General features: G+C 41.7%; 1 protein-coding gene across 1 annotated transcript in view; it reads left to right on the top strand.

The window, feature by feature from the left end:
• Positions 1–7,436: 7,436 nt before the first annotated feature.
• Positions 7,437–12,827, top strand: part of nck2a (NCK adaptor protein 2a) — a 36,378-nt gene continuing 30,987 nt past the window's right edge. Inside the window, exon 1 of the mRNA XM_084084519.1 lies at positions 7,437–7,673. The gene's annotated coding sequence lies outside the window, so the exon portion shown is untranslated. The remainder of the gene's footprint in view (positions 7,674–12,827) is intronic.

The following is a 12,827-nucleotide window of genomic DNA, read 5'->3' as shown; positions in this document are numbered from 1 at the left end:
GCACCATGATAATGCAATAACAATCCTTTTCATTCTTTCATACGTGCACAACCCCAAAACATTGTCATCACATTGGGCATGTGGTGACTCTCTGACTGCTCTGTGACAGCAAGAAATAAAGATTGATAGAGCAAGACAATGAATGAGAAAGCAAGGAAGAAAGATACTATATAGAGACATGGTAGCCTATGCTGTGTTACTCTGATCTAACTGCATAGTTGCTATTATTTTAGGACATACGTCCTGGCGAACATTTATGCTGTACTGATCACACCTTTCTAGTTGTGGTTAAATAACAGAAATATGTTTTTCTCTATCTTAACAGCTTTATTATGTCAGCAGTTTGCCTATCATGTGACATCAGAATGGTTTTGGACTGTTTGTTTTCCATGACTTAAAAATAAATGAAATGATTTAGAGATGGTATGGGTGATAGCTTAGTTACTAGTCTCACACAGACAATGAGTTATTAGTAAGTTATTATGCCACACATATTTGGAACATACGTAAACCTCCAGAGACACTGAGACTTGTGCCAACCCTGACTACCTTTAAATCCAGGCTGAAAATGTTTGTTCTCCATCGCCCTTTTTCTAAAAACAAGCACGTAATCTGTGATAAGCTGTGACCAGTTCTCAGTTTGCTTTCCAAATGTTTTGGACAGACAGACCGGCCAACAAACCGACCGACTGACAGAGTGCAGTGCTAGCTCCATGGTTGCATCAAAAAGAAACCTTCAGCCTTTCAGCTAATGAACAATTGTTTCTTCTGATGCAATATGGTGAACAAATGTTTGCGAATCGTTTCTGATGGAGTATCATGTTAGAATGGAAAATGTCCAAGCGACTGGCTGGGGAACTGAGTCCCTCTAGTGTGTCTCTGTGTGTGTCATGATGATATTGCTGATAATGAGATAATGTATAAAATCATCATCTTTTACCTTTATTTTTGTCCTATGTCCTATGTCTCTTATGGCAAATCAATTGTGTTCCTCTTATTCTTTATTCTTTTTTTGAATTATGCCTTTGAATGCCCTTTAATACTTTGTAAATCACTTTGAATTGCCTTTGTGTAAGGCTATGTGTTGTACAAATAAACTTGCCTTGCCTATGACATTATACCATCCAATATCTTACCAATACATCATACATTATTCACACACTTCCATGCATGGGATAGTGCACATTGCAAACATAGTGAGAGAACCCTCAAAGTCAAAAGTGCGCTAATGCCCTCAACAGTATTCCCCGTTGGGATATACTGTACATCATCAGTTATGGTCAGGTGGGCTCCATGCAGGACGGGCACCTTTGTGCCAAAATAACCGTCTAGTTTGGTCAGGGTTGTAAGTATAGCTCTGCTCTGTTGCAGGGCACTCGCAGTCACACTGTGGGAGTGGGGCGCTTCTGTGTTGGATGGTGAGAATGGAAGGAGGGGTGTGGGTCTAAAATGGAAGACATCCTGCTTATAGAAGTGGTGGTCAGAGTGCTGACATACTCGGCTACAGTTAATAAGCCATGCCCTCCTGGGAACTTAAAGGAGGAGGTGTTACCCATCTGCACACTCATGCAGTGTAAACGGTCTATTGACACAAAATGTTTTGTGTCAGCTGGTTATAATCATACCACTCACTGTAATTATGTTGCGCAATAGTAATATGCCAGGGTTTCCTAAACAGTGAAGACAGATTGGGCCTATAGTGTATCCAATTAAAATCAAACGGGAAATCTAATGATAGCATATAGGACATTTCACGTGCAGACTCAGCTGCGTTCAATTTGCCCTCCCTCTGTTTCCAACAGGCTGCCATGAAATTGAACAAATAAGCAGTAGGCCTACGTGCATGCAGGCTACTTCAGAACTGCAATAACATGTTAAGATCTAGCCTATACTTTATTGGTCAGGCGGTTGGGAAGTGTGTGTGTGTGTGTGTGTGTGTGTGTGTGTGTGTGTGTGTGTGTGTGTGTGTGTGTGTGTGTGTGTGTGTGTGTGTGTGTGCGTGCGTGCGTGCGTGCGTGTGTGCATGTGTGCATGAATGTGTGTGGCAATATGGCTCTGATGAGACAAAGCGGTTGGCTGGGAATCGGAAGGTTCCCAGTTCAGTCCATGCTGTACCGGTTCCCGGTCCTGACTTCATCTCTAGTCTAGTGTCCTTGACCTTGACCTTGAGCAAGACACCAAATGAAACCCTTACCTGCTCCCAACGAGCAGGTTTGCATGGCTGCCTCTGTCGTCATTTGGTGGGGTGGCGTTGGGTGATCAGAGAAGAGCAGAGTGCTATCTCACCATGTTTGTGCTAACATTATGTTGGCCCTGTGGTGCGCTTGTATCCTTTCTCATGGGATGATGATATAGGTCATTCCTAATTTATGCTTCGTCACGAAAATGATGTACAAGCTCTTAACGCGTCGTGATGCATTGTGAACTTGTGGGCTATTTCCAGTGCTCACACCGGTATAGCACTTTGCCCTCAGTCAGGAGTACTCTGCCCCCTTGTGACAGCCTATGTACTGACCTTCTTTCCATTATGATGTGCTTCTCTGGGTACAAACACACTTGTCCGTTTGCTGGCGGAAAACGGGTCGCTACGAAACGGAAGCTCTTGTTCCGGATCCGGCCATTTCTGTCTGTTACTCAATGAAAAGCGGAACACGGATGTGCTTTTTCCGGACCGGATCGCGCCCGTTTTTCCGTTTTTCTTTTAACATGGGAGTGGATGGGACTTCCGGCCGTTCGTTCGGTTGCAAACGGACAAGTGTGTTTGTACCCACTGTCAGCAGGTTGCAGTTTTAAACTAACATGGTTTTCGGTGAGATCTGGATTATTAGCCCAGGGGTTCTCAAACCTTTTCATGTCAAGGATCCCCAAATGTATATGTATTTGGCCGGCGGCCGCGGACCCCCATCTGAAAAGATTTTGTGCCAGGGACCCCATACAAGATTTGTGTAGCTAAAATAAATAAAATAATAGTAATTCAAATAAAAAAATGAACGCTTATTTTTTGGCAAAGAGGTTTGGCGCAGGGAAAAAAAGTATAGAGTGAAAGGTCAAGTTTACTAAGTATTGACAGTTAAAGTGGTTAAATGTCTGAAAATACATGAATCCAACATACACTGGTAACAGGTTTATGAAGCTATCTATGAAATCTATGAAAAAGTTTAATATTTTATCCAAGTGGGGGTCCCTGCTTCATCTCTCTCAGCTAAGGGGGTCCTTGGGCTGAAAAACTTTGAAAACCTCTGGATTAAACTGATTTTGACACAATCTAATTTTACTGGGGACCCCATGGAACCCCTTCAAGGACCCCCGGGGGTCCCAGGACCTCACTTTGTGTTTCTGCTTAGTATGAATCTACAAAGCTTAGCAATTTTATATATGAATAAATATTTAACTTCAAAAATGTTATTCTTGCTGTTGTGTATCTTTGCCCAAAACCTCATGCACATCAGCAGCTATATAATATACATATATGCCATTCATTACTTCCTTTCAGTGTAGGAATAAGGTAAGACATATGGGGGCGCCTTGGGACAAGGAACACAAAAATGAACATATTTGTACTAGCCTACTACTGTAGTTATATACAGGAGTAGGCTACAAAGCAGAATGTGGCATCACTGGCTTGGAAGAAGTTAATTAATAAACATGTGTGTGCAAGCGTGTGTATATTTTTTTTTAAAAGCTCCCGAATAAAAATTTGCTGAGGATCCAATAAATTGTTAACAATTTTCAGTTGACTTTTAAATCAATTAATATTGATCTATTGATTATGGGGGTTCCTGTCTGTCTGTCTGTCTGTCATGGATTTGTGCGTGTACGTTGTGTGTCTAGTAGTGGTTGGCCTAGTGCAATAATGCTTGGTCATTTTACTGTAGTGCAGGGGTAGGCAACTGAGATAAGCCTAGGGCCAATATCACTCCCAGACATTCCATCGCGGGCCGGGCCTCCCCGCGAACATGCACGCGCGCGCAGCGCGCGTGCATGTGCGTGCACAACACGGGCGCAAAATTTTTCGGGTCTAATTCGGGTCTAACTCAGTCTAATTCGGGTCTAATTTGGGTCTAATTCGGTTCTGTTTGACCAATATAAATCAACATTTTTTCCGGTTTAAATATCAGCACAGGCGATTTTTCTGGTGATTTTTTTTTTCTTCTCCATTTTCCTCTAATCTAGCTATAAAATGTTATAAATCCTTTAAAATGCATCGTGTTTATGAGTGCATGATTTCAAAAGTGGGTTCAAAATCAAAAAATATTTTTCTAAAAAAAAAAATGTTTTTTTTTTTCAAAATTTTTTTTTTCTCAAAATTATCTCACGGGCCAGATATTATTTCTGGGGGGCCAATTTCGGCCCGCGGGCCGCCTGTTGCCGACCCCTGGTCTAGTGGTTGGCCTAGTGCAATAATGCTTGGTCATTTTACTGTAGTGCAGGGGTAGGCAACTGAGATAAGCCTAGGGCCAATATCACTCCCAGACATTCCATCGCGGGCCGGGCCTCCCCGCGAACATGCACGCGCGCGCAGCGCGCGTGCATGTGCGTGCACAACACGGGCGCAAAATTTTTCGGGTCTAATTCGGGTCTAACTCAGTCTAATTCGGGTCTAATTTGGGTCTAATTCGGTTCTGTTTGACCAATATAAATCAACATTTTTTCCGGTTTAAATATCAGCACAGGCGATTTTTCTGGTGATTTTTTTTTTCTTCTCCATTTTCCTCTAATCTAGCTATAAAATGTTATAAATCCTTTAAAATGCATCGTGTTTATGAGTGCATGATTTCAAAAGTGGGTTCAAAATCAAAAAATATTTTTCTAAAAAAAAAAAAAATTTTCAAATTTTTTTTTTTCTCAAAATTATCTCACGGGCCAGATATTATTTCTGGGGGGCCAATTTCGGCCCGCGGGCCGCCTGTTGCCGACCCCTGCTGTAGTGTGTAGACTACTGCGATAGACTTATTTATTTCTCAATTATTATTATTTTTCCTGTAATGCTTAGTAGCATCACCCATTTTCAACCATAGTGTCTTGGTCCTCGTCACTGCTCATAAGATGACACAATTTCTATCTACTCACTCTGACTGTGTCTCAGAAACCTGCCTGCCAATTACACTGTTGATGGGGATTCCAAGCTAATAGAAACTATACAGCCTTTCTCTTCCTGGAAAGTTAGCATGCTGAAATAGAAGCCATTGTTCTTGCATTAGGCCTAATAAGAAAACATCGAAATTGAAATCAAAATTACCAAACCTGCTTACCGATTATGTCACTAGGTAGGCAGGTTTTGGAACTGTCCCCAGCCCTCCTCTCAGTAGTAGACAGAAATGGTGCCTCCTTATAGCAATAGGTGCAATAGCTGGTCCATTAGTGAGGACCAAGATAGATGGGTGAAAAAGTAGTCCTTTAGGATCTAACTGCAATTAACATTTAAGCTCCATGGCCACTTTGGCCAGGCTCTACTATAATAAAAATGCACTTTCCAAATTCCCTTATGCCTGGATATAGGAACACACACACACACACACACACACACACACACACACACACACACACACACACACACACACACACACACACACACACACACACACACACACACACACACACACACACACACCACACACACACACACACACACACACACACAGATGCAATTAGATGCAATTATACAAACACTGAATATTTGAAACCTTCTTAATGACAGTGATGGAAAGTAACTAGGTAGCCATGTGTACTCAAGTACTGCCTGCCCTACTACAATTGTGAGATATTTGTAGTTTACTTAAGTATTTCCAATTTCCAATACTTTTACTTCTAGATTTTTTTTAGATTTTTATTGTAGCCTACGTTAAAATGTCAAACATCTGAGAGCATTTCAGAAAACCTTTACTTTTTGGATACGATGTGCAGAAAGGGGTAAGAAACATGTAAAGTGGAAAATGTGCGGGAAATGTTCAGCCAAACGGCAACGACAAACGAGGAACCTCATCTCGGAGCGGAGGGTGAGGTTCCGATTGGAGCTAGAGTTGAATGTGTCACTTTCGCATTATCATCGGCAAGTGGCAGTAAATCCCCCTCACAGACTCAGAGGGTACAAGCAGACATCTCCGTTCGCGACGGAACGAACGGCCGGAAGTCCCATCCACTCCCATGTTAAAAAAAAAACGGGGGCGTGTACCCGTTTTTTTTTTTAACATGGGAGTGGATGGGACTTCCGGCCGTTCGTTCCGTCGCGAACGGACAAAAACGGACAAGTGTGTTTGTACCCAGAGGGTACAAACACACTTGTCCGTTTGCAACCGTACGAACGGCCGGAAGTCCCATCCACTCCCATGTTAAAAAAAAAAACGGGTACACGCCCCCGTTTTTTTTTTAACATGGGAGTGGATGGGACTTCCTGCCGTTCGTACGGTTGCAAACGGACAAGTGTGTTTGTACCCAGTGCGTCCCTTTACGCGGGGGTACTTCACAATGTTGCCAGGTCTGCTTATTATAAGCGACTTTGGGCTTGTTTTTCTGTAAAGTCGCTTGTAAATATTGGTAGTTTCGGGTTGCGGATTTTTTAATATGTTAATATGTATTTGTCTGCGAGCCCCCATCTGAAAATGTATGCCCATGCAGGGACCCCCCCCATACAATATTTGTGTTGTTGAAATGTTTTTAAAAATATTCCACATATTTTCACATTTTCTTTTTTTTTTTTAGCAGATCTACAAGCTCACGACACGTTGTGAGCTTGTAGATCGGCATTTTCAAATAGTCAATGTATTATATTTAAAGGGCGAAGGGCTCGCTTCTTTTGGACTTGTTTCATATACCTGGTTGCTTCTTTATTTCACACAATCTGGCAACACTGGTCCTACACGCGCTCCGGTGGTGGTGATGTCACTCGTCGGGCGAGTGGATGGAATACCAAAACGCTCGCCCCAAAACACAGTCGCCCTGGGACAAATCCAGCGGTATGCACCTGGCATTCCTAAACGCAACCTCAGTAAACTATGCCTAAACCTAACCTTATTCCTAAACGTAACCTCAGTAAAACTATGCCTAAACCTTTGATTGATTGATGTACTTTATTTAGTAAGACATGAGAACATCAGTACATTTAAGTACAAATTCACAATACAAGTTCTACTAAACTGGGTGACTCATTAAGCACTGAGCTTGTTTAAGATGAGATCCCCATAATGTAATAAGATGATGACCTAACCTTATTCCTAAGCGTAAACCTCAGTAAAATGGTGCTAAAACCTAACCTTATATCTGCCTAAACCTAACCGTATTCCTAAATTTTACCTCAGCCAAAAACTATGCCTAACCATAAACTTATTTCTAACCGTATCCTCCGTAAAACAAATACAAGAACCGCTGGTGGCGAAAAGAATGGGGACGAGCGTGTTTTGGGGCGAGTCTTCTGGTTACCAGTGGACTGAGGAGGTGGAGGCAGCCAGTCAGTCTCAGTCACCCTGCGACGGAAAACAAGCCAGGATAGACCGAGCGAGTAGTACAGCTATAGTTTTGCCTTTTCAAACAAAGGGAACTGTACGAGAACCCGAATAATTATCGGGTTTGGTGTTTATTTGTTGTTTCTTTTGTCCAGGTTCACTTTAATTGATTTACAAAAGGGGGTTCGTCCCGCGCGGTTTGCCCATGTATTCACAGTGGAGTGAACACTAAAGGTAAGCAAAGCGTAAACCCGCGATTTAACTACAAGTTGGCAGTTGGATGAAAGGCTATGATGTGCCTCGTTCACAAGGTTGTTGTTGCTTGTCGCTGCTATATTGCTTTTTAAACATATAATATAGACAATAACTAAAGTTGTGATCAAAATGGTAGCTTCTCTTGCGTCTCACTTCAAGGTTCTTTTGCGCTGGCTCTTTGTCCAGTCTGTCTGATGTGGCCCAACATGTTGAGGCAACGAATATTATAATGCTCGCCCCAAAACACAGTCGCCCCGGGGCAAATCCGGCGACCTCGGAACCGTTGCCACCTGGTATTCCTAAACGTAACCTCAGTAAACTATGCCTAAACAAACCTAATCTTATTCTTAAACGTAACCTCAGTAAAACGGTGCCAAAACCTAACCTTATTCTTAGACGTAACCTCAGTAAAACTATGCCTAACCCTACACTTATTTCTAACCATATCCTCAGTAAAACAAATACAAGAAGCGCTGGGTGCGAGCTTTCCGCGAAGAAAATGGGGGCAAGCGTGTTTTGGGGCGAGTCTTCCGTTTACCGAGGCGACCACTTTGATTAAATAGCCTGTGGTTCACTTTGTTTGAGATAAAGGCATTGTTTTGATAAGCCTCCTCTTGCGTTTACCCGGTTTGAGTGGGACCTCTTGTAAGCTATAGGCCGACTATTTGCAGTTTGCTGTCTGTAGCTGCGTTTAGGCAGCAGGTCTACAGTAGTCTCACTATCCGTATCCCCCCTAACTTATGTACGGATTACTTACTACAAGTGTGCCATGTGTTGCCTATGTCAAATAGCAATATAGGTAGACCTGCAGTAGTTGGCACGTTAAACATAGGCTTATATATATGGAGGGCTACTCACTGCATGTCTAGTTTTTCAAGGTTTATCCTTGGCTGGCAAATTGTAAGGGGTGCATGTCATGCCATTATTTAGGGTTCTCCCTTCAGAGGTCAACGCCAACCAGCAACCACCAATAGATTTTATTTATAAAAGTATGGTAAATGTTTAGTGGGGTGAAAGTTTTGTCTAATATCAGTGTTACTGATCTAACACTATGTAGGAGAGATTTCAGATTGCCAGTATTGTTGTTCAGGTAGGCTATAGTTTCATGACACACCTATTTTACCTCCACGCCCTCTACTTGATCACCATGGTAACTCTTGTTTTATAGGCCAAGGTTCGCTTGGCAATGATAAGTATGTGGAAGGCATGTCTGGGAAAGGGCATTCTTTTGACATTACTTTGTTGATAAGGATAAACTTCATTCAAATGAAGCCGGTTGAATTTCATTTAGCTTCAGGGCAGGTTAAGCCTTTATTGGATGAGAAGTAAGAAGAAGAAGAAGAAGAAGTAAAAAAGGCTCAGCAGCACATATAATTGAAAGTCCCAAGCCTTTAAAGAAGTAAATCAATAGGCCATTTATTAGCTGCTGACTAGTGCAGATGAGTACAGACAGGAGAGTTATCAGTAATAGATATTCTGCACACATCCAGGACGTTACATGTCCCTTAATACAGTAGTCTGTTTACTGCTTGCTGACATAGTGTAGAGCAGTGGTTCTCAAACGTTTTCATGTCAGGACTCAGGAGTCTCAAGACCCCCAAAGTAATATGTATTTGGCGTTTTGGCCGCAGGCCCCCATCTGAAAACATTTTTTGCCAGGGAGCCCCCATACAAGATTTTTGTTGTTACAATGATTAAAAATATTCCAATTTGTTTGAATCTTTCCAAGATTTTTTAATAATAATAGCAAATGTACAAGTTTGTAGATCGGCTATTTTTTAGCTGGGGATGCCCTGGAACCCCCTTAAGGACCCCTGGGGGTCCCGGGCCCACTTTGAGAACCACTGCTGTAGAGATCTTCATCAACAGGGCCCTTTCCTATTAGTTGATTGAGCGTAAAGGAGCAACAGAAGTACTGGGAATTTCTGCGTAGCGAGAAATTACTGTTGGAAAATGTATTGGTCACTAGGTTTAACAAAGGAGGCTCATTTTGTAATCAGACCTTTCACATGGAATTACAACATGAATAATATCTTGATTTTGCCATCATGATTTTGTCTGCCAGTGTCTCATGCTCCGCACATCTATTAGGTAGGTTGCCTGCATTGATTGAGGTGCATGCAGGATCAAAATAAATTACATCGTAATGCAGGTACAAGGCTTAATCTTACTTATGTAATGTTATTTGCAAATCGAAACCCAAGGCTGCATTCACACATTTTCTTCAGGATGGTGACATTTTTGATTTGGGATGTGATTTATTTTGTGATGCTGAAAAACTATTTTGGCCTTAAAACCTCTCCCCGTGACAGCTCTTCCCTGGAGAGGGGGGTTTGGGGCCTGTGTAAGTTGACTGTCTCGATCTGTGACTGTGACTGTGTCCCTCCCTGTGGAAATAAACAAGTGAAGATGGACAGTTGGGACACATGGAGAGTTTTTTTATGAAGGGTGGGAGGGAGACAAAGGCCATCTTATTGTCATTGTTGTTATATGTCTCTAATCATCTTAAATCTGGGGCAGGGCGGCCATTAAATGGGCAGTGGATACAGTAATGAGGGTGAGGCTCTATACTGTGACCCCATAACCTAGTCCTAGAGGAAAGAGGATTTATGGTACTATTGAGAATATGGGGGCAGTGGGTGGCAATTGAAAAAGATTGGTGTCCTTTTTATGCATACCTCCTGTGTTTATTTGAGAAAATCATCTGACGCCCAGTGTTCTTGAAATCTTTAGGAAAATCATTCAGTTTGAAAACTGTTAAATGCTGTCTGTCTGTGGGTCTCTTAGGCTTCCATGCAGGCATGCACACACACACACACCCTCTCTCTACTTTATACTTTACTTTCTATGGTTTTAGTCTCAAAGTCCTTTCATTTTGTTATCACAGACTCGGTCAGTGGTCTATCTCAATGTAGCCTTTTGCTGACTGTTGGTTTCACTATCCTTGTGTCTGGCTGAGAGTGAGATGAAGAGAGAGCGATTGGGGAGGGGTAGTGGAAGTGTGTCAGTGAGAGAAAAAGCTGGCACTTGTATACTGGTAATCTCTGTCACGCACTCTCAATCAGCCCTGGACTATTCACCCGAACCCTAAAGCCAGGAGAAGGTCAAGATTTGGGGTTCAGTGGTCACTTAAGTAATCACCAGTTATGAAAAGTTTGACATACCAATGTTTTTTCCTACGAAACAAAAATATGGCCCTGGTACCCACTGTTGAAGACCCGATTGCTATACTGTATCTGATTTACTTGTATCACACTTAAACAGCACAGCTCGATATCTTTTTTTAAAATCAGGAAATGTTGCGAAATTAGGCTTCCCTAAAGTAAAAATGTTTAAAAAAAAATATAGACAATCTACAAGCTCACAACATGGCGCATCATGAAGCGTTGTTGTGAGCTTCTAGATCAGCTATTTAAAACTTTGGCATGACACCATTGTACAAAGGATAAAATGACGTTTAAGTGGCTAGTTTATTTGTTGATTAAAAGAAAAAGTGTTTCTCAATTATTAGATTAATCGAAAAAGTAATCGATAGAATAATCACTAAGAAGATAGATAATTGATAGTTGCAGCCCTAATTCAATTGATTAGTTAATAGTTTGATTAACTGTTGCACCCATACTTGTGACCTTGTACCACTTTTTGTTGTCACTTATCTATTTTATAGAATGAAGTCCTGTTTTTCTTTTGCTTCAAGGAAAAGGCTGGTCACTGGCCTGTTTATGTCGCAACTCGACTATGGCGACATTGTGTATCGATTCGCCTGTCCCTCAATATTGGGTAGACTTGATCCCCTTTATCATGCTGCGTTGAGGTTCATTACCAGCTCCACCTATAGGACACATCATTGTATTCTGTATTCCCTAGTAGGGTGGTCCTCCTTAGCATCTCGCAGGTTGCTACATTGGTACACTTTTATATATAAAGCCATTCTTGGAAATTCCCCCTCGTACATTTGTTCAAAATTTAATCTTGTCCAAAATTCGCTTAACCTCAGATCGAATGCCTGGATGCGCTATGTCGTACCCACTACTAAATCTGAGGCAGGGAAAAAAACCCTTGCGTTTTTTGGGCCTTGGTCATGGAACGATCTACAGACCAGATTAAAATTGGCTTCATTGATCCCTCTAGTGTCTTTTAAGAGGATTGCCATGGGCACATTCTCCAACCATTGCTCCTGCTTTGACAATTAGCAATTGCTGTGATCTTAGTCTTATATTAGTTTATTAGTTTTATGATGTATTGTTGTTATTAGTATTTTAAATAGTCTGTATTGGTGCTATTGGTAGTAGGTCTTTGGTATTACGGATGTCATGTTTGTCTTTGTTTTGTTATGTCCTGTATTGTCGTTACTGGCAGAGCTGTGTAACATTTTATTTGCCTCTTCTCTTGGCCAGGGCACACTTGTAAAAGAGACACTAGTCTCAATGTGATTTCTCTGGTGAAATAAAGGTTAAATAAATAAAATTATCAAAGTTGTCAACAATCCATTTATCTTTGTGTTAAAACTGAATGGAAGAGGAAGTCAATGCAGTTCCTATTTACTACATTATACACAACGCCATTGGGATGGATGGAGAGAGTTTGGTCATTGTTTATGAGTCTGCTTTATCATTTCATATTTGTGGAGGCATTGGCAGGTCCTTCATGGTCTAATTGATTCAATTAAGTGGACATTTTCCACTGTGGCTCTGCTGATACACACACACACACACACACACACACACACACACACACACACACACACACACACACACACACACACACACACACACACACACACACACACACACACACACACACACACACACACACACACACACACACACACACACACACACAGAACATGAGAGCTTTACTTATCTATACACCACAGAATGAGCCATATTCCAAGTCCCATCTCAGAGGACCATGACCCGTGTTACATACGTCCCTCTGAGCTTCAGCCTCATTAGCGCAGACTCTTTCCATGCCATGCACTCTTCTTCTGAGGGCACCATTTCTCTAGTCAACAATCAACATTATGATGAATGTAGAAAATGTATGGGTGCCCTTTGCATAGTTGTGCTACTCATCCAGTTTCTTGTGAATCTGTTTGGGGTTCTACTCTAATAACCGAAGAGTTATGTTGAT

The sequence above is a fragment of the Gymnoscopelus microlampas genome (genome assembly GCF_963454915.1).
Source record: "Gymnoscopelus microlampas genome assembly, chromosome: 17".
Taxonomy (NCBI): Eukaryota; Metazoa; Chordata; class Actinopteri; order Myctophiformes; family Myctophidae; genus Gymnoscopelus; species Gymnoscopelus microlampas.
This window is presented reverse-complemented; position numbering and strand designations above follow the sequence as displayed.